The sequence below is a fragment of the Coccinella septempunctata genome, chromosome 1, assembly GCF_907165205.1.
Source record: "Coccinella septempunctata chromosome 1, icCocSept1.1, whole genome shotgun sequence".
NCBI classification, from domain to species: domain Eukaryota; kingdom Metazoa; phylum Arthropoda; class Insecta; order Coleoptera; family Coccinellidae; genus Coccinella; species Coccinella septempunctata.
In genome coordinates this window covers 395,856-419,142 of record NC_058189.1, presented here as the reverse complement: position 1 = coordinate 419,142, position 23,287 = coordinate 395,856, and the positions used below count along the sequence as shown (strand labels likewise).

The window sequence follows — 23,287 nt, the reverse complement described above, 5'->3', positions numbered from 1 at the left end:
GGTATATATTCTTCAGACTGCTCCTAATGAAATGAAAATAAGAATTAATAGATGCAATCTTGCTTCAGCTTTTGTCGGGCACTTAGCGAGGCTTTTAATAAAGAGCAACAATTTTTTACGGATTGGCTGATTACAGAAGTACAGAAGACTTCATTTTCGTTCGTTCGAAGAATAGATATAATACCGTTCCCTGGAGTGAAAAATATAACGGAGGAATACAATGATCACTGAGTGCTATTCCGAAATTATAATGGGATCAAAAATCTACTCGATCTCCATCCAATTTAAATTTCATGAATGGACTTTGATGCCTTCTGAACTGTATGAAATCTGGTAAAACATAATATCGCAAATTAAAAATAAAAGAATCTGAGGGTAGATGATAGTTTTCGGTTTTCGATAACATCGAGGAATAAAGATTTTATTATGAACTTATTGAAAGTTAATAGATAGTTTCATTTTATACATTATTTTACGACCGATACTCCCATTACTATACCTACCTGTAAATTGCTCTTACGTTTCCGGAAATTACCATTATTAGCTCTAGTCAAATGCTTGTTTCTTAGCCTACTATAGAACCAAACAAAATTTCTATGTCAAAATATTTTACTTCTCAACATATTCTCCCCTCTTAATTGGATGCATTTATTACAGCGAACCTGCAACGTCTCTAGACCTTTCAAAAAAAATGTATCTTCTTGCTCTGCAAACCAGACCTCCACAGGTTTCATATCCTCTTCGTTGAAATAAAATTTACTTTCTTCCAGGAGGAAAGAGATGATAGTCGGATGGAGCCAAATCTGGTGAATAAGGAGGGTGTTCTAGTAATTCAAATTCAAATCACGAATTTTTTCATGGCAACATGAGATTTGTGTGCAGGGGCGTTGTCCTGCAAAAACAAAACACCTTTGGATAGCTTTCCACCTCTTTCCTCTTTAATTTTTTCCCCTAGACTGGTCAGTGATGTCGAATAGTAATCCCCAGTTATTGTTCTACCCTTATCCAAAAAATCAATCATGATTACTCCATGGCAATCCCAAAAAACTGAAGCAAGAACTTTTCCAGCAGAATTTTGGACACGAAACTTCTTAGGTCTTGGAGAACCAGAGTGTCGCCATTCCATCGATTGTTGCTTTGTTTTTGGATCGAAGAAATGTACCCAAGTTTCATCCATAGTAACAATTCGGTTTAAGAAGTCTAAATCGTTTTCAAATCTAGCACAGATCGAACGCGATGCTTCTACCCTTGCACGCTTTTGGTAAACATTCAAACATTTGGGCATCCAGTATGCAGCAATTTTTCTCATGTCCAAATTGACGTGAACTATATGATGTCCGTTTTAGCCCAATTCGACGGTCTCATAAAATCATATCATGAACTGCATCGATATTTTCGGGGACTGACACAGAAACTGGCCTTCCAGAACTGTCATCATCTTCACTGGGAAATTTACCTCTTTTGAAGCTTGCAGTCCAATTTTGCACGGTCGCATACGAAGGACATAGATCACCAAGGGTAATAAGCATATCTTCGTACATCGGCTCACCTCTTAACCCTTTTAAATACAGGTACTTGATGATGGCTCGATACTTCAATTTTTCGTTTTTCACAATTTCGGTGGACATCTTCTTTCTTTTAATTCATTGCGTAACTCTGGTTTACTTTTTTGACCTCAAACTTCACACTGACACTTCTAATTAGTTATTGTTCGTTTCTATGGTAACGCCATATTTCTTTTATGCATGGAACTGGTCTAGGCTAACTGGATACCAATACATCCTCGTATATATTTTTGTTTTGCTGGCGAATATTTCAGTCCACTTTAGTGATAGCGAAACACGTTTCGTGGTTTGAAAACTCATTTCGTGAAAATCGTATACACTATTTTAAGTTGAAAAATATTTTCTGGATAGGGTACGATACGGTGGAATCACTCAGGAGACAGCATCCGGCTGGAATGAAGACAAATCTGGGGGTTTCGGTTGGATAATTCGCGCGCCTCTTCCGCGCTCTCTAACTTCATTCATTAATCCATGTTCCGAGTAAGGAATGAGGAAATCCGAGTCATATAGCGGACTAAGAATTTTTCCACCTTTCCGCGTTACCTCCCCCGGTATTCCATTTCGCGGGATTATAACGGATCCAGTCCTCTCAGACCATAATTCAGGAAACGAAATGGAAACGGGAAACTTTTCAAAACTCTGTTGCTTTCTGGAACACCGACCGCCAACTGAAACTCGCGCATGTACGCGAAAGATCGATTGCTTAAAAAGCATTTGTTCTAGTCATCCTCGTATTAGCATGTTAACAGTGACATATGACATCTGACTATTTTAGGTCCTTTTTCCTGATGGACGTGAACGTTGGAAGAATTCGGGAATTGTTGGGTTTGTTCCGTTGAGGAATTCATTTCGGACATTCTTCGGTGGTATCGTTGTTACCTTTCCTTTCAGTTTATCTGAACAAGGGTTTAACATCTTCTGGTTTTTTGTTTACGAGTAACACGCACCGCATAATTTACAAATTCTTCGTTTATTCCGTGCGCAGTTTATTTTTGCGGAGAACACTTCAATCATCCCTTGTTTCTCTGGTTTATCCTCTTATTGAAGAAAATCCCACCAAGTTTGAAATAAGTTAAATATCAGGGCAGGGCATACAATTTTTTCATCATCTACCTGTAGAAAAATAGGACTCTCAAAGGCGGGAATCTATTGCCTAGGTACTAAGGCTTATTATTCTATTGATACATCGGTGATACCACTACTAGTTTGAGCTTACGTATTTTAGTAAATTTTGAATCATTATTGTATACGGTGTCTCACGATTTATTTATTTATTTATGGATGATACTGCAAATCAACATAAGCGTTATTATCGCAGTTATACATTTTTAAGATATATACAAGAACAGAAATGAATACTGGCTTATTATTATAATTCAATATATGTCCTTAGTTTTTTCTTGAATTTATGTAGGGATTCGGAAAGTCTTATTGTCTTCGGAAGTTCATTGTAGAGATGGGCTCCTGAATAACTAGCAGCAGGTTTCATAAAACTTTGATTGTCTGATCAACGATTTGACAGTCACTCGATTTCTAAAACGAAATCACTGAAACCTTTTCATTTCTGAATACATTGAAAAAGTAGCAATTGAGAATAATTGAATGGACGTTTGAACATCATAATTTGATGCGGGAATGAAATTCTGAATGATCATGACTAAATTATCGATTGAAAACAAATTGACGTCTATTCGTCAGTCAAGCGTTGATTCCCCGATCAAGCTTTATGAAACCCGGGGTAGGTCTTCTTCTGCCGTAATTTGATCGAACGGTTTTATCTAAATTAAACTTGTCTCTGTGCCTTGTGGGATATTTGTGTGGTGACTTCTCAAAGGTAATATTACTTTTTAAAAGATTAATGTTTATTTTGTATACAGAAAACGGACAAATGGAAATCGTGAAAAGAGGACATTAAGATGAGTTCAAAAACACCCCTTATGGGGGGCTAAGCTACTCCGTTTCCGTTATACAGGGGGTTTTCTGAAATCTCGTAAATTTTCGTTTGGCTATAACACCTGAAATTCTCGATCAATTCGACAGAAAATTTATATTTGGGTTAAAGTTATTAGTTTCAATGAAACAGAACTGTTAAATTTGACAAAAATCAGGACAGGACTCAGAGAGGATTCATCCAACTTAAAACTCATGAAAAACACCCTGTATGTATTTTTATCATAATTTTAACATTTTCGTTATCAGCATGTATAACTGCCTCAAAATAAATGAATCATTGGTATGCCCCACCTGTGGATCATGTTTTATAAATAATTGTTTCATGATCAGTCGCCTCTAAGGAATATACATAGAGCACTTTATGGAAATGGATTTAGAAATTTTTAATTACCATTTTTTCTTCAACAAGTATTCTCTTGAAAGTATTTAACAATTACCAGTTGGGGTGACTTGGGACAGTCCTGTAACTTGGGACAATTACCCCCGTTGCATATTTCTTTGTTTCTTACCATTTATGAGTGAAGGGACAAACTTATAAGATTGTGTAGCGTCTTTTCGGTTAAATTTACAATTAATTCCTGTTGAGTTTGCCGTGACCAGAGCGTTTGAATTGACAGGAAAAATTAACGGATTCAGGAGAGTAAACACGCGTTTTTTATGGCCCTTATACTTTCTATTGTCCTGTACATGTGTTTTCACTTTGTGCATGTGTAATTTTTTTTCTGGATACGTGGGATATCAGATGTGTCATGAAACAAGGTTGTTTTCAATTAAAACGGCAACACGGATCTCATTCCTTTATTTTGTTGTTTCATAGGGTGATTTGGGATAATGCCGAATAGATACAAGCGGCGCATTGGCAGCAGGAAATATACCGATTTTTCGCAGGATATTATTACTTATTTATTTCCACAAAGAAATCACCAAAAAATGAATGAAATCAAAGTGTCCTTGTTTTGTTTAGTTTTTTTTTTACATTTGAGTTGCAATATAATTACTTTCGCTGTAATAGGGGTTTATCATTCAATTTCCTTTCCCAAGTCACCTATTTCATTTCAGAGTTAAGAAATCAATATATTATTTAACTTGTGTGCCAAGCCTTCCAAATCGATGGGTGACTTGGGACAAGTATATTTTATTTTTTTCAAAATTTATATCGTAATCAATAGTCAATAGTCATATCAAACTTCCTGAAACTCTTTTGGGTTTTCAATCCCAATCTCTGAAACAAAATCAATTAAAAACTGAAATAAACGATTTGCTCCTGAGTAAATTCTTGTTTTAAATATTTTCACCAACAAAATTATACTACCCTCTCACCCTACTATATGGCAGTGAAGGGGCTGGTACAACAAACGAATATTGTTCGAAGAAGCTTATATGAGTTGAGTTCTGCTAGAGGCTTCTAAGAACTGCATTAATGCCTCAAAGCATTGTCTGCTCTCAGGTAGATTAATTCAGCCTTTCTCATCGAATTCCCGGAAACTTGAGCTCTGGACTTATCTGGATGATGGACCAAAATAGATTCACACTAATTCACGCTCATTTCTTACCGTAAGCGCCGCTCTACCAGAATATTTTTGTGTGAGTACTTGTTATGAAGCAAGCTTTCTATGAATTCGGTTCATTATTCTCAATCATCATGATTATTAGAAAAAAATTTGTTTCGATACGTCTCGATAAGGATAGCTGATAGCTTTTCTTCGAACAGTTTCCTTTCATTCTCCAGTATACATTGGTTATTTGTGTAATCCCGTTGTTGTTTTTTTTTTTTTGAGTTCCGCTTTTTTGAAATATGTATCGTTGAAGATTGATACAAAAACCAGATACTTGTCGGAGGCACAGGAGGAATTAGTGGAATTACTTCTGAATGAGTTTATTGCATCATGAAATATATTTCTTCATAAAAAAATAACACGGAACATTCAAAATCTGCTTTCTATTCTATTCCCTGCTGGAGAATCATTCAGTTGTCAGAATATTCATGAGCTTTATTTTCTTTCAAAGCATTTTTTGATCTTCGAGAGGTAAAATCTACGGCCTACCTGATTATTAAGTGTTTTGTAGTTCATGTGAGGATTTATTGGTTTGATCTATGTACAATATTATTTGTTCTTCAGTATAAAAAGAATAAATTTTTCTTAAAAAAAGTTCCCTCTTGCCACTGTCAGGATATTCAACAAGTAGCTCCATATTAATGATTGTTCTTGCAAGTCACGGCGACCTCAACTTCGCAGTTTATTTTTTAGCGTAGCGACATATAACTCAAAGTGCACGAGAAAAACCTTCATTACGTTTTTCTTCTCCTCTTTCCTCCATGTAAAAAATATTTTATAGCGGGGAAATTTCGTGATATAATATTGCTTTCATAATGTATTTCGTCACTCGAGTCTAGACGAAAAAGTTAATATTAATCCCACACTAATATAGGTAGTCCTCAGAAAAATGGTACTAGTTGAAGAAAAATGAAAATGAATTGGTTTTCCAGCCAGGTTTTTGGGATAGCTATTCAGTCAAATCTCAGTATTGATTATTTTCCAACTTATATTTTTCAGTCTTTTTTTTTCACGATGACAACTACTATTTTAAGAATAAATCCGTTGACTAAAATTTTTGAATATACAGGGTTTCTGTATTCTTCAAATTATATCGAAGATGAAATGCATATGATGCAGTGGTTGGGAATTACAAAATGTTAAATTTTCCAACAGAAATCATCTTGCATCAGTCAAAAGAATTGAAGGAAATTTCAAGGTTCCTGTATAATAGGCGAATCTTGTGGCTTCCTAGCAGAAATGAACAAATCGACACCAGAGAGGTTTTCTCAAGGATTTTACACTTACCAGGCTACATGTAAGTAAAGCCCAGACTTCATTATGAGGATATCATCTATCTGAAGAGTTCAATATTCTTTCCCCCGATAGAAAATTCATTCATTTATCGTAACCCGCACCACTAAGCGAAAATCAATACCGCAAGTATAAGATTTCAGCCAATAATTGTATTCAACCTACAGCAGTCGTAAAGGGAAAACCCTACGAAATTGAAGGAGTGATTCATCATTCTCTATTTTGTCCAACAGTTACTTCGTGTTAGTCGGAGGACAGTAAAAAATGGATTACGTCCGGATAAAAGGATCCTCTGGAGGTTTGGACGATCCTGAGCGTGCGAAGGAGATGCCACCTGTATAACTATTAGAAATTCTAGGAAACCTTCTGTTGTCTTCACACTGCGTGTCCCCTCCCATTCTATGGACAATGTAACACTGTTGATAGGGCAAAATAAAATTAAACTAATTAGTTCAGATGCAAAACGTCTGCCCATATTGAATCAACAAATGTTACGACCTAAATCGACCTAGCAAACTACCATCAGTCAACGTATAAACAGAAATACCACCTCGTAGAGAAATAGTAGATGTTCACCATAGTTTTGGTGTCATTTGACCCCATCAGAGCAACACAACTCATACCTCGATTAAAATGGGATGAATTGATAGCCACTATATTCGATGTCAGTGCTGGTATGATGTAGGAATACGAGTATGTATTGATATTGATATTGATATTGATATTAGCCCGGACCAGTTCCATGCATAAAAAAAATATTGCGTTACCATCGATGGAATGGCCACACTCTGGTTCTCCAAGACCTAAGAAGTTTCGTGTCCAAAAATCTGCTGGAAAAGTTCTTGCTTAAGTTTTTTGGGATTGCCATGGAGTAATCATGAATGATTTTTAGGATAAGGGTAGAACAATAACCGGAGATTACTATTCGACATTACTGAGCACTCTACAGGAAAAAAAATTAAACAGAAAAGACGCGGAAAGCTATACAAAGGTGTTTTGTATTTGCAGGACAACGCCCCTGCACACAAATCTCATGTTGCCATGCAAAAAATTAGTAATTTAGGGTTTGAATTACTAGAACACCCCCCATATTAATCAAATTTGGCTCCATCCATCTATCATCTCTTTCCTCAACTGCAAAAAAAGTTTAAAAGTTGGTAAATTTTCTTTCAACGAGGAGGTAATAAAAGCTGTGAAGGTCTGGTTTGCAGAGCAAGAAGAAACATTTTTTTTAAAGGTCTAGAGACGTTGCAGGTTCGCTGTAATAAATGTATCCATCAAAGAGGAGAATATGTTGAGTAATAAAATACTTGGACATTGAAATTATGTTTGGTTCTATTGTAGGCTAAGAATTTTTCAATATATCCTCGTACACCCAAGCGACATCTGACGGGAAATGAGACCCAACTCGGTTCACTTTCCTAACTCTCAAAATGAAGATGGCAGCATGTGGCCATTTTCTCAAACTCTAAGATTGCAGAAATCGCAAGGAAAGACAGCTCGGAAAGGTTCGAATTCATAGCAGTAACCGTTAATGGTTAACGCCTTCAAGAGTAACGAAGGTGAATAAAAAACGAAATTAATTAAGATGCATAACCCTCCGATTTTGAATCAAAACAAATGGGACGAAAATCGATCTAGATATATGTAGATTTAAATCTTCAGGAATGAATGAAAAGTTGAAAAATTTGATAATTACAAAAACTGGCAATTGTTCAGTCCTTCACAAAAGTAGGAAATAGCTTCAGATCGATCGCAGTATGAACCCAACTTCTATTAAACTTCAGATGGAATTGTAGAAATCTACGACATTTCAGTTGTTCGAAATAACTACTGAATGTGAATGAACTTCTGAGAGAAATTGAATTGGTTGCGATCGTTTGCGAAATTAACTGAAGCTCTGAACCAGATTGTCGATCGCTAAGTTGTCCTATACATTGAAAGTCCATTTGCTCTTCACAGTGCAGTTGATACACCATCGCATCCGTCAAAGAGACCACTCCTAGGTCAAGACGAATTCCCTGTATTCAGGAATAATAATAGATCCTTATGAATGTCCTAGAATCCAGAATATTGATAACGTTAATATGATCAAAGCAATCTTCACTACAAGGAAGCAAGTTATAGAGAGGTTATAGAGACGTTATAAAGAGATTAATTTTGTCGTATTGAAGCATTACCTCATCCTCTGTGAGCTTATTTGTGTGAGTTAGTCCTCCTGATGGTTTCCCAGAAGGCCAGTAATGTCCTAACTTTTTTGCAGAGTTGGAGGTTTTAATTATGTACTAGAACTATATCGGAAGTGACTATTAGATCTATTAGAGCTCTCCTACAGACACGCAAATAATGGACTTTTTGAATATATTCATGGAAATTCTCCGAGATGTGTTTATTGCAAATGATCGTTTTGTTCTCGATAAAAACATATTGTTTATCACCCTCCTCTGCCCGTCTGATGCCAAAAAGCGTTGAATCGGAAAATGAAGCGAGTAAACAACAATGACATAGAAAAATATTCGAAGGATTCACCATGAATATCCAATTACGTTTAATCGAACGAAACATTTTCAGATTCATGCTGAAAAATCATTTTTCCATAGAACTGATAACTGATAACCTATTATTCCAATCATATAGTAGGGATGCCCTGAAGAGATAATTGGAAAAATCCTCTGCGCAAATAGTACATGAAAATATTCCGCGTTCATTCAAATAAAAGTGGATGAATTCAGACATGACGAATTCGCGAATGAACATATGTATGTTATCCCAATATTGCGAAAAATTTCAAATAAAATTCCTATCGATACCTGCGAACACAACTTCGCTGTTCAATGCATCATCGAAATGGAATACAATATTGAATTCAAGAATTTTGCATTTAGTATTTAAGTATATCAGAAAGAAACTGAACAAATTCAACTGAGAAATGAAAGAAAAAATTTCAGATTGCAGCATCCTTCAGCTAAAAATTCTTGCATTCAGTTTGAGTAATTCATTCATTCATAGTTCTTTCGAACAACCTTCCATCATGAACGAAAATTCTCAATGACACAAGAGCTTTCAATTGATTCTGAACATAAATGGAGGGTTTTCCAAATACAAACACGCAATATTATTCTTCAAATGATGATCTTTTCCAATATTTATAAATTCCATTGGTTTCAACAGCGATTTCAAAGATTAGAGTACAATTTATATAGTATCAACAATTCATTATATACAGCGCAAAAAAATTAACGCACATTCTGAAAATCTCAATTTTGATGAAAGTTAACTCTACATTGACTTTGTAACTTATTTTTTATGTTCTCTCGGGAAGGTTTTGAACGAAACAAGACACATTAAATGGAAGAAAAATTCAGGATTTCAACGAATCTTATGTGAAAGAAGAGAAATGAACAAATTTCAAAATACTGAAATGCTGATAAGTGATTTAATACTTGGTATTTCCACCCCTTGCGTTAATTACAGCTCGGCAACGACGGTTCATACTCAAAATGAGTGATCTTAAAATGTTCTGATCTAATCCTTTCCAGATTTCTCCGAGTTGGATTCCTAAGTCATTAAGAGTAGCTGGATGATTTCCTGAACTTCTCAGCCTTCTATTGAGGTTGTCCCAAACCTGCTCAATCGGATTGAGATCTGGACTTCTTGCTGGTCATTCCATTCGAGAGACTTCAATCTCTTCAAGGTACTCCTGAACGATGAGCGCACGATGGGGTCTGGCATTATCGTCCATAAAAATGAAATTTTCACCAATGTATGGGGCAAATGGCACTACATGCTCTTCATGAATGTTCCTTATATACTTATCAGCATTCATAGCTCCATTATCAACGACCACTAGGTCTGTGCGAGCAGTCAAAGATATTCCACCCCATACCATAATCGATCCTCCCCCGAAACTAGTAGTATTCAGGAAATTGCACTGAGCATATCTTTCATGTGGACGTCTGTATGCAAGGGAACGTCGATCACAATGGTAGAGGCAGAATCTAGACTCATCTGTGAAGAGAACTCTTTCCCAATCGGCCTCTTCCCAATGGATATGCTCTCTCGCAAAATCCAAACGCGCCCTTCGATGGGATGGGGTAAGAGCTGGGCCTCTTGCCGCGACACGAGGCCTTAAATCATATTCTCTGAGGCGATTTCTTATTGTCTGAGTGCTAATTTGCACCTCATGAGTTTGCTTAAGCTGAATTTGAAGGAGGCGAGAGGTTGCAAGCCGTTGTCTCAACGAAGAAACTCTCAAGTAACGTTCTTGAATGGCAGTTGTTACCCGTGGTCTACCCTGTCCTGGTCTTCGGACATTCATACCTGTCTCCCTGAATCGCTGCAACATTCTGGACACACTTGTATGGGAAACTCCAAACCTTTCTGCAATTCTTGTGTATGTCCACCCTCCTTCTCGCAAAACTACCGCTTGGGCACATTCCTCTTGGGTCAAATCGTGTTGCATAGCGATCGAGTGTAGAAAATCAAACGAAAGAAAAACTATTGATCACTAGAATTGATCGAGAACAACTGATTTTAGAATGAAGCCAATACATTCAAAATCTGATAATATCTTCTTTTTTTATTCCTGCTGGGAAAAAACATCTGTATTGAAGAAAACCGTTGAAAGTGGATAACATATGCATGCATAATTCTGATAAAACAAATTATCATTGAGAACACCTTCAGTTGTAGAATAAATTTGAGATTTCCATAATGTGCGTTAATTTTTTTGCGCAGTGTATTAGTACGAGTCAAAGACTCACTCAGTATACCTTGAAATGATCAAGAAACAAAACAATTTACTTGGTTTCATACACATTCTGGCAACGATGTTCTTAACCGATTCCTGAGGTCATTGCTTTGCCAAAATAAACAATCCATATAAGGGGTAACTTGGAGAAGGCATATAAGATGGACTGATATCGTGGTTTCTTATTCAACAGCCTGTTTTTTCGCACGCGAATACACGGTTCTTGAAAGCACATTCCATACGCGTCACCCCTCAAACTTCATAAAAAAACCATAGACGCGCTCGGCCGCATTCAATCCGAAAACTAAAGAATTATTCAAATGAAAGAGAATGTTGAATTCCCGACAGCAGGAGCGCGGTGGACATGAACGTGAAGCCCGCACAAATAAATCTGCATACCCTGACTGACTGGAAAAGCTATTTCTTTTATGTTTCGTCCTGAAAACCCGCAAACAGAGGTGAAACACAAAGGGCGCGGGGATTTTTCATCGTGAGGCATTTGGATTCCTTATGAAGTTTATTGTTGAATTGAGGCTGTATTATTGGGGATCTGCCCTGGGTATTTACGAGCGTGTGTGTTCGGTTGCTTCGGGGTGTTCGGAACGAGGAACGAGCATATCCCAACGTGGAAAATATGGTCAGTATTACGACCGAGTCAATACTGTGGTTTTCCATCGGCATCTGACATTTTTCAGTGATCTCGAAAATCTATTTGGATTTTTACGACATGCACGTGTTTGTTCTTTCCGGGAGGATTTACGTCTATAAAATACCTGATGGGAAAAAACGCGGAGAACGGGATGGGAGATTTCTGTTTGACTTCCCATCTGTTTTTCAGTATTTACCGATCTGAGGAGTATATTTTTGTTTTCATTTTTTTTTCGTACCTATCCCCAGGCATTCGTCCTGGAAACTTTTGCAATATATTAGTGTCATACGGTAGAAAAATCTCCAGTATTAAACGGAATAGATCCACATTTTAGAAATATCAAATGACAATACAGGGTGTGTCTGTCTACCATTTTTCCGAATCAGCTCGGTTCAAAAGATACAGGCTGTTTCAAAACCATAAAAAAAATTTATTTTTAGTTCTATCTCACAAACTTTTTTATCGAATGGAATGAATTTCGGAATATACACTGCGCAAAAAAATTAACGCACATTCTAGAAATCTCAAATTTATTCTACAACTGAAGGTGTTCTCAATGATAATTATTTTTATCAGAATTATGCATGCATATGTTATCCACTTTCAACGGTTTTCTTCAATACAGATGTTTTTTCCCAGCAGGAATAAAAAAAGATGATATTATCAGATTTTGAATGTATTGGTTCCATTCTAAAATCAGTTGTTCTCGATCAATTCTAGTGATCAATAGTTTTTCTTTCGTTTCATTTTCTACACTCGATCGCTATGCAACGCGAAACACGCAATTTGACCCAGGAGGAATGTGCCCAAGCGGTAGTTTTGCGAGAAGAAGGGTGGACATACACAAGAATTGCAGAAAGGTTTGGAGTTTCCCATACAAGTGTGTCCAGAATGTTGCAGCGATTCAGGGAGACAGGTATGAATGTCCGAAGACCAGGACAGGGTAGACCACGGGTAACAACTGCCATTCAAGAACGTTACTTGAGAGTTTCTTCGTTGAGACAACGGTTTGCAACCGCTCGCCTCCTTCAAATTCAGCTTGAGCAAACTCATGCGGTGCAAATTAGCACTCAGACAATAAGAAATCGCCTCAGAGAATATGATTTGAGGCCTCGTGTCGCGCAAGAGGCCCAGCTCTTACCCCAGCCCATCGAAGGGCGCGTTTGGATTTTGCGAGAGAGCATATCCATTGGTAATAGGCCGATTGGGAAAGAGTTCTCTTCACAGATGAGTCTAGATTCTGCCTCTACCATTGTGATCGACGTTTCCTTGTATACAGACGTCCACATGAAAGATATGCTCAGTACAATTTCCTGAATACTACTGGTTTCGGGGGAGGATCGATTATGGTATGGGGTGGAATATCTTTGACTGCTCGCACAGACCTAGTGGTCGTTGATAATGGAGCTATGAATGCTGATAAGTATATAAGGAACATTCTTGAAGAGCATGTAGTGCCATTTGCCCCATACATTGGTGAAAATTTCATTTTTATGGACGATAATGCCAGACCCCCATCGTGCGCGCATCGTTCAGGAGTACCTTGAAGAGGTTGAAGAGTCTCGAATGGAATGGCCAGCAAGATGTCCAGATCTCAATCCGATTGAGCAGGTTTGGGACAACCTCAATAGAAGGCTGAGAAATTCAGAAAATCATCCAGCTACTCTTAATGACTTAGGAATCCAACTCGGAAAAATCTGGGAAGGATTAGATCAGAACATTTTAATATCGCTCATTTTGAGTATGAACTGTCATTGCCGAGCTGTAATTAACGCAAGGAGTGGAAATACCAAGTATTAAATCACTTATCAGCATTTCAGTTTTTTGAAAATTGTTCATTTCTCTTCTTTCACATAAGATTCGGTGAAATCCTGAATTTTTCTTGCATTTAATGTATCTTGTTTCGTTCAAAACCTTCCCGAGAGAACATAAAAACTAAATATTTGATTCTTTCTAGAAATTTGTGGCATAAACGACAAAAAATTCACTAGGTACTAAATTAACACAAAGCCCCTCTTTACTTTTTTCAAAAACTACCAGTGAATATTCGAGATGAATCTTACATTTCATGTTCTTGAATCAAATTTTCAGTATTTCTGTACAGGACGTCCCAAATTGCTTGATTTTTGCTTTTTCTGGTACTTCCAGACTAGTAACGTTCATGATGCAATCGTTGCTCTGAGGCTCAATTTCGGTACTATAAATGGACATGTTTTGATACGATTTTCAGAATATAATGAAAACATTTTTACGAAAGATGTTTCCAACACCGCCTCATATTGTTTATTGGATACTTGTGATCTGACAAAATGACAATATAAAGGTTAATGTCATGATTGTGTAAGTTTATGAAGATGACGTAATTCAAGAAAAGACAACGTTCAGTCATAGAACATCAACCTTTAAAATTCCATAGCCTACTTGAAATCTCGAAATTCGTTGGTACCTCCAGTATAATAGCGGCTCAAAGTTATGTGGAAGTACTGAAATAACTTGTTCTAACTATATGTTTCATTTAAAATCTGGAAAAATCAGCAACCAACTGGGCAGATTCGAAAATCAGTCGCATTCATTGTGCATTCCATTCCAATCACAGTAATAGGCCTTCTCATTAATTTTTGAGTCTTTTTTGAGAAGGCATATAATCAGAAAATCAAAGAAAATCCCAGTTAAAGCCTTACAAGGCGGATTGAAAGCCAACACATCGTAAAATCATAATTCCTCCCTTCGGTTCCCCTAAAAGTCCATCCCCTTACATTAGCCCTAATATATTTCATTCGGATCTTGTTCTAAGTCGTAAAATCAATGCGAATTCATAATTCTATCGTGATTCGTCGAAAATTCCTTGCTTTAATGGTTCTCCCTGCCGCTAGTCCGATAACTTTATTATCGGAGTTAACCGGAATATTCTTTCCATAATTCATGAGATCTAAGGCAATGCAGGGATCATTTTCGGACGAGGAATCACGTTGATACAGTCATTACGTTCAAGTTTTGAAAAATGATCGGAGAAACCTCAGTATACTCGTATACGTGGAGCATGTGTATCAAGGCTGTTCTGAAATCACCAGTGAGCTGATAGAAAAAAGAAAATATACGTTTGAATTCAGGATCACAAAACTTCCTGAAAGTTATACAATCTATATTGGAATGAAAGTGATCTTCAAAGTCTGCCAACTTGACAGAACTAGTTTTTGATTTATTTTTACTGAAAGAACAATTATAGATACGACGTATATTATACAGGGTGTGTGTGAACAAATGAAAAAGACTCAAGGAGATTATTCCTCGATGGAAATAAGCAGGGGTAGTTCCTATAAATTTTTTTCGAAATCGACTTCCCTTTCAAGATAAAGCCTTTGGAAGGCGATGACGAGTTGACAGTTTTTAATTTTTTTTACGGGTTCTAAAACACACTGAGTCATAAAACTATACATAATATGAAGCACCAAGTATATATTACTCACACAATTTTTTTCGATCCCTTTAATTTATTATTGTCATAGACAGACAATATCTTTTTTTCTCCAGAATTGAATGGAAAACCATAAGAGAATTTTATTTTTCTAAAATCTATCCTACGAAAACAATCATAATTGGTTGTTATTTTCAACCCTTAATAATGAAGTTATGAGAAAAAAAATTGTGTAACATCTACTTAGTGCTTCATATGATGTACAGTTTTATGACTCAGTGTTTTTTAGAACCCGTAAAAAAAAATCAAAAACTGTCAACTCGTCATTGCCTTCCACAGGCTGTACCTTGAAAGGGAGGCAATTTTGAAAAAAATTTATAGGAACTACCCCTGCTTATTTTCATCGAGGACTCATCACCCTAAGTCCTACGCATTTGTTTACAGACACCCTGTATATTCTGAATGAGAACAAAATATGTGAAAAAAACTTCGGGTGTAGGTATATTTAAAAAATGAAAATTATTACAATATTACTAAAGTGGTGGAATGAAAAAAAATCTACTACGTCACTGCATTGTCTGCATTCTACATGAAAAATGGTCTATAGAATGTAACATTTGTTTTTCGATATCACTGAAACTTTACGAAACAGAGGCACCAATACTAAGAGTCGAAAAATGAGTTTTCATTTATAACTTGAAAACTAAAGAATTTAGAGGGATGCGGTTTTGGCCAATATAAATCTTTTCAAATTCGATGTGCTATACATTTTTCTCTAGCTCCCACACTTACAGAGCTGTCATTCAATCCCATAGAATTTTGCCAACCCTGTACATCTTTCTATCGTTAGATTGCTGATTTGGTGACAATTTTCAACCTTGCGGGTGAAAAACTCAACGGTTTAGGGCTTTTGGGATTCTGCTGAAAAAAATGTTGAAAACTGAATATCACTCTTGATTTTCAAAAAAATCTTCACCATTTTCTATTTTAACACTATTTACTGTTCGCACCGTGTTTATGACAAGATCATCGAATCAATCAACACTCAATATCTTCAAATTGCAACCTCTATTTTTTATTATTTCAATCGATTTCATGTTACTCTTTTCTACGTTTCAGCAATACATTTTTAGGTATTAAACAATAAAGCATATGTATGAGTTTTAGCAAAGGTTGGTGTAACGGGGTACTATTTTAATACTGCATATTGACAACAAAAAAAAGGATTTTTTTCATAAGATTCAAAAACCGTTGAGTTTTCACACAAGGCTGTTGAAACTGTCAGCAAATCTAAAGATGCCAAGATAAACCGGGTTTCCCTTTTGGAATAGGAGGTTTCCGGTATACCCAGAGGTTGCAGAGATCTGAAAATATTTTAGGGAGAAATTTCATTGATAAAAAAAGAATAACACTAACACATACCATTAGCGAATGACTTGAATTTTTTGTTAAACTTAAGTCTACACTTTTCTTGCAAGAAATATATCTTGGTTTTTCGATTTCATCAAAAACCAATACATCATATTAATCCTAAAAAATGGATCAAAATGAGACTTTTCACTTCGCTGAATAAGTTGAGCTCAATTCAGATAATTTCAAAAAAAAATAATTTATCACATAATTCTGAACTATTGGGGATCCAGAAATTCTAATGCCAACATAAAGAATTCACTGCACATCATCGAACCTAAATTCAACAGTTCCCATTTTTATTCTGATTCATATTCATGAATTCCAATTGAGAATGGTTCAATATCCCACCGAATTGCATCAACTTGAAGTAAAAATGAGAAAGCCTTCACAACCGTAGCCACTGTTACAAGGTCCTTAAAATTCCGCATATGAAAACAGAGGATTGAATCCTCGGAGCTCCGCGGGAATGAATGAACAATAAAATTCTGAGAATTCACAAAATAAAGAGCTACGACCCACCCCCATCTTTTTAATTCTTAATTGCTCCGCTACCGGTATGAAAGCATCTGAGAGAAATTTCATAATTTTCTCACTCTTTTAAATTGCTCGAGAGTAGCCCGGAAATTTGAGGCTTTCCCCCACGTCTTGAGCCACTTGAGCAAATTCCGAAATAAATTGAATTTTAGGAAATGTGCACTGCTCCGGAGGTTTCACGCTAAGTTATGCGTGAAGCGTACCTTGAGCTTTTTCACAATCTTCTTTGATTCTTTTTGCATATTTCTACGGAGAGATTGTTCAAAATATCGGACTTTGATTCCAAGTTTCCCAACGACAATTCATTCATAGCCCTATAGTATAATATGCAATTGTGAAAAAGCGTTTAAAATTATACATAAAAGTTATATATAAAAGGTGTAAACAAATGACGACAAGGGTTAAATGGGTGTTTCGTCTTCTCACCGGAAAATCAACTTTGTCGCACAACACAGGTCAGTCTGATCAAAAAACATCGTTGTCGGAAGTGATTTCAGTTGAAATGAATAAATTCAGTGCTGGTTTCTCAGAACGACAAAAATTCTACAAGCTTTGAAAAGCACCACCGGCGGTATCCTTTTTGTACGTCTTCGCGAACTGTCTACAGAAGTTACCCTAAAACTGCCTGAATGCATGGTATTCGCTTCGAAGTTTCGCCTAGCAACTATTTAAACTTCGGGATACATTACATCTTCCAGACATTTATAATTCTATATTTATTCTAAAGGATTAGTTTACGAGGCAAGTAGGATAGAAAAGTGTCAAATGTAGACTATTCGCATCATATCAAGAAAAATTTTGGACTAAGTATAGAAAGAGAGAACTGTGAAAAATTCAGGCAGCATAATATAATATGTTTGTCTATTTCAGTCCCGAAGATCTATCATTGGAAATAACAAATCATAGCATGTACGAGTATGTTGTACTTACAGAAAAATTATTGCACACAATAGTTATTATGGGATACTTCCCATATTTCCTGCTAGTCACAACTGTAATGATTATTTATTATTCCATTATCCATAGATAATGCCCCTACACAATGTGCTTTCGAAAATGCATGATGATTGTTCTGATTGGACACAGATTATGGTCGATGAGAATAAGGCTTGGTGGATATGGACAATTTGGAACTAATGATGGTTTATATTATACCTTGCATAAATATATTCACTCAATGAAGAATGTTATGTGAATATAACTGTGAAAAAGCTTCTACGAAACAATCATCCAATGCATATATTAAGTGCCAAAATAATTACTCTTTTGTAATCAAATATGACAAATCCTTGAAAATGAGCCCATCGATTTTGATGAAGATGTGTCATAGTACGTGAATTCACAGAACAGGATCTTTATGAACATCGCTGTGGGCTTTGAATTACTCTGTGCTGCTCCTTATTAAGACGTTCCAAATATGAAGAGTAGAGAGAAGGAGAACGATCGCTGCTTTCAGACCACAGATTATTTGTCCCCTAAAATATGTACCAATAGATAGTTCATGTTGTTGCCAATAGCCGCGCTGGCGATCTAAGGATGGCGAAATTTTGATTTAAACTAGGTGAAGTTTTCTTCCTGATGACAGATGATTAGAATATTATTATTTTCGATTTTTGACAAGAGAACAACATATGACCATGGTGAAATGTTGAAGCGTGCGATAGTGTAAGATACGTGCGCATCGGAAAGAAAAGGAGAAGAGATAAAATTTCAGAGTGCATTCTTGAGAAAAAAATGGAAAAAAACCGTACCTCGAGAATCGACTCGGAATCAATTTGTGTGTCAAGAGCACTTTTGCGATGAAGATTAAAAAAGATGATGGATTCATTATTAACGAAATCTAATCTGTCATCACCAAGTAAGTGTCAAAAGAGGTATTATTCAAACACTTTATGATAGAGCTAATTTAATTTCATCTACACCCGAAATTAGAAATAATGAAGTTGACTTCATTAAACATTTTCTTAAGGATAATCAATACCCAGAATATTTTATTGAAAAACCAATATTAAATTTAGAGAGAAAAATGACTAACCAAAATCGTAATAATGATCAGGAACAACCAACAAACTGTCAAGAACAACCAAATTTATTGAATGTAATTCCTTATGTTAATGGCCTTTCAGAAAAAATAAGAAGAATCGGTTCGAAATTCAACATACGAACTGTTTTTAAAACGAAAAATGAGTTAAGATCTATATTTACAAAAACTAAACCTTTGAACGAAAAACAAAAATCAAAAAATTGTATTTACAACATACCCTGTATTTGTGGTGAAACTTATACAGGTGAAACGTCCAGACCTCTAGAAATAAGAAAACGCGAAGATAAAAATATTATTAAAAATAGAGAAATTAATCGATCGCAGATCATATTTGTTCGAATAAGGGAGACCACATGATGGATTGGAACAACACTAAAATTTTAACGACGGAACCAGACCATTATAAACGAAAGATTAAAGAGTCTACGTGTATTCTATTAGATCAAGATAATAATTTGGCAAATTGTTCGGTAGAAATAGATCATATTTGGATCAATGTACTGAAGAAGGAACTGCCATCCGGTACTTTCAAAATTAAATGAATCAATGTTTCTATGCAGTCTCTCTTTCTATGTATTGACAATTAATGTCAAACAAAAGTCACAATTCAGAAGATTTTCGAAAATAGATTTTTCGTCTGATGAAGGAGTCTGATATAGACTCCGAAACGTTACCACTTAAAATTATAATTTCAACGTTATTTATTTTCAGTTCATTGTCAGGCAACAATTTTTTCTAATTAATTTGCTCCTGACAAATTAGTGCAAGAATTTACGCAGGAGCAAATCGTCGATTTCATTTTTAATTGATTTTGTTTCAGAGATTGGGAGTGAAAACCCTAAAAAGTTTATTAAAAAATATCTAACCAATAAAAGTACACGGTTCAGAAGTGGATATTCTTGAAGAATTTTGTTGACCTAACATAATATATGGTTTATAACGGTTCTCAGCCGAGTATTGGAAACAGAATCCACTGTAATAAGTAAGAAATCTGAGATTGCTACCTTTTGCTGTCTTGATATGTTCCACTCTGCGAATGTATATAATTTTGAAAATAACATTAAACCAACTAACATATCTTTCTGCATTAAATATGTCTTTCAATGATAGATAGGTATCATTCTTTGATCCGTGATTTCTTTTGAATTTCATTGATTTCGTCATTTGTTACGATTAAATAAAACTAGTTACTTTGTGATTTGTATTTTATTGCATATAATTCAAAAAATTCATATTCATTATAGATTTGAAGAAACGTATTTGAAAAATCATAAAATGAAGGCTTATCATTTCAAATTGACTCTTAAATCCCTACCTTTATCGATCAACCTAGCGATCGCAGCGACTCCTATTTTCCATGTTTTTGGAGACACATTTTTAGTACGGCGATCGTTCTCCTTCTCTCTACTCTCCGTAGTTACAAAGTAAATATCATAGAATTTCAAAATTGACGCAAACTTCTTTACAATCATTCATGAAGACCCTGTTTTTATCCTTTTAAAAATTATCATGTAACATTCTCATTTTAATGTGGATGTCAAATGTTTTATATTTATTGGAAAATGAAAAAAAAGTATTGACGTGATGTCAGAATTTTTTTCGCCATTGTCACTCTGAAGGTAATATTGTTTTTCCAGGGGTGTTACAGCTCATCATGAAAACTCAACTCAGTTATGGCTTTTTATCAAGACCGAATCAGAAAAAATGGTATAAGAAAAAAGTGTTTTTTTTTTACCTCAAGAATCTACTCTTAAAATATTTGTACAAGTCAAAGACTCACCTTGTATGAAAGACCCCCTTATTTTTCGACAAGTAATCAACTCTCAAATATTCTCACAAATATTTTATGTCCACTCAGTTATCAGTTATGTTCGCAAATCCAACTCAAGTGGGTAACGTCAAAATAAAGAAAATGACAATAATAAACTTTGCAGTCCAAAAGACTTTAATCTGGTTGAATAAAAAATTTGATTATCTTAAAAACGATCCCATCAATATGTCGCTGATCACATTCAATATGAGGACTATTGTATTTCAACCTGTATATCAAAACAAAGAGAAAACTTTTTCAATCAGCTCAGCCCCTTTCTAGCTACCACATCAAGAACAGATATTTCTTAAAAGAACTCTCATTTTTGACAGCGTTTCTTGCCAAGGTACAAACGGGTATCCTTCAAAACCATTGATGTTTCAGATCACCCCCTAACCCTACCCGCTAGAATACCTCCCCGATGTTTCCCTTCATCTCGTCGCAGATAGAATCTCCCGAGTTATAAATATAAATCCAGGCTGGGAAGAATGAGACCGCATCACTTATGACGTTACCTTGGATCTTGAACGAGAGATCCGAGTTGTTACACACCTAGATAAGGGCTATTTATGTGGAGGATCCTCACTTGTTTGCTTCTGCAGACGTGCGGTACAGGTCCGTCCCGCTGAACTTGCAAGATGCGGTTCAAAGCTTTCAATTAGAAATGAAAACAAAGGAGCACCTTTGACGAGGCATGAGTTTCTCATTAGTCACTCGTAAAATCAGGGAAGTTTGGCGAGGTAAATTAGTTCCGCTTTATGTAGGTATTGCAGTGCAACTGTTGTCTAAATATGTTTAGCCCGTCGTCTTTTGTTCATATGCAGAATGCTATTCGAAACTCCGCTAATTTGCTCGTTCCACTGGAATTGAATTCTGTCGAGTGAGCTGGAATTCGGATAGTCTATACCTCTATACGTAGTTGTAGAGAGAAAAGGTGAACAAAGCAGATAACATAGTGACTAAATAGCGAGTCAAAGATTGTTGTGATACTAACCTAAGGTGGCTATATAACAAACGCTACACACTTATACCATTCCACTTCAGATGCACCGCCAATGGAAATAGAATTTCTTATACATACGATATATTGAAAAATTCTTAGCCTACTATAGAACCAAACAAAATTTCAATGTCAAAATATTTTTTACTCAACATATTCTCCTATTAATTGGATACATTTATTACAGCGAACCTGCAACGCCTCTAGAATAATAATAAATAATGTTTCTTCTTACTTTGCAAACCAGATCTCCACAGCTTTTATTACCTCCGCGTTGGAAGAAAATTTACGACCTTTTAAACTTTTTTTCAGTTGAAGAAAGAGGATGATAGTCGGATGGAGCCAAATATGGTAAATAACTGGGGTGTTCTACTAATTCAAACACAAATTTTTTGCATGGCATGACCCAAGTCTCATTCATAGTAACAATTCGGTTTAAGAAGTCTACATCGTTTTCAAATCGAGCACAGATCATCGCGATGCTTCTATTCTTGCACGCTTTTGCTCAACATTGAAACATTTGGGGATCCATTTTGCAGCAATTTTTCTCATGTCCAAATTTATGTGAACTATATGATGAACGCGTTCGTATGAAATATTCAGTGCTTCAGATATCCGTTTTAGTCCAATTCGACGGTCTGATAAAATCATGTCATGAACTGCATCGATATTTTCGGGGACTGACACAGAAACTGGCCTTCCGGATCGGTCATCATCTTCAATGGAAAATCTTTTGAAGCTTGCAGTCTAATTTTTTACGGTTGCATACGAAGGATATTGATCACCAATGGTATTAAGCATATCTTCGTGAATCAGCTAACCTCTTAACCCTTTTAAATACAGGTACTGGATGATGACTCGATACTACAATTTTTCGATTTTCACAATTTCGGTGGACATCTACTTTCTTTTAATTTATTGCGAAATTTTTGATTACTTTTTTGACCTCAAACTTTACACTGACACTTCTGATGAGTTATTGTTCGTTGCTATGGTAACGCAATATTTTTTTATGCATGTAACTGGTCTAGACCAACAAGATCTATGTGAACAACATAGTTGATAGTCGAGGGAATCGGAAAAAAGTTAAGAATTCCAACAATAAAAAACGAAGACTCACCACCTCTTCAAAACAGACTTTCCAACGTAAGAATCAACGATTCATAACATTTCTCAAAAGTTATCAGCCCGCGTTTTAAAAGCCGATCGAAATACTCTGAAACGTCTAGCCATCAAAGAATCCTTTCTAGTAGCGCATGGACATAAATGATGAAGCGAATGGGGAGACACATCTGACATTCATTT

At 35.8% G+C, this 23,287-nt stretch overlaps 1 protein-coding gene across 4 annotated transcripts in view; it reads right to left on the bottom strand.

Moving 5' to 3' along the window:
* Positions 1 to 23,287, bottom strand: part of LOC123316792 (discoidin domain-containing receptor 2-like) — a 321,074-nt gene that overhangs the window by 287,222 nt on the left and 10,565 nt on the right. Inside the window, exon 1 of one of the 4 annotated variants that reach the window (XM_044903039.1) lies at positions 18,059 to 18,176. The exons of the other annotated variants lie outside the window; for them this stretch is intronic. The gene's annotated coding sequence lies outside the window, so the exon portion shown is untranslated. Of the gene's footprint in view, positions 1 to 18,058; positions 18,177 to 23,287 lie in introns of those variants that run through there. 4 annotated transcript variants of the gene reach the window in all.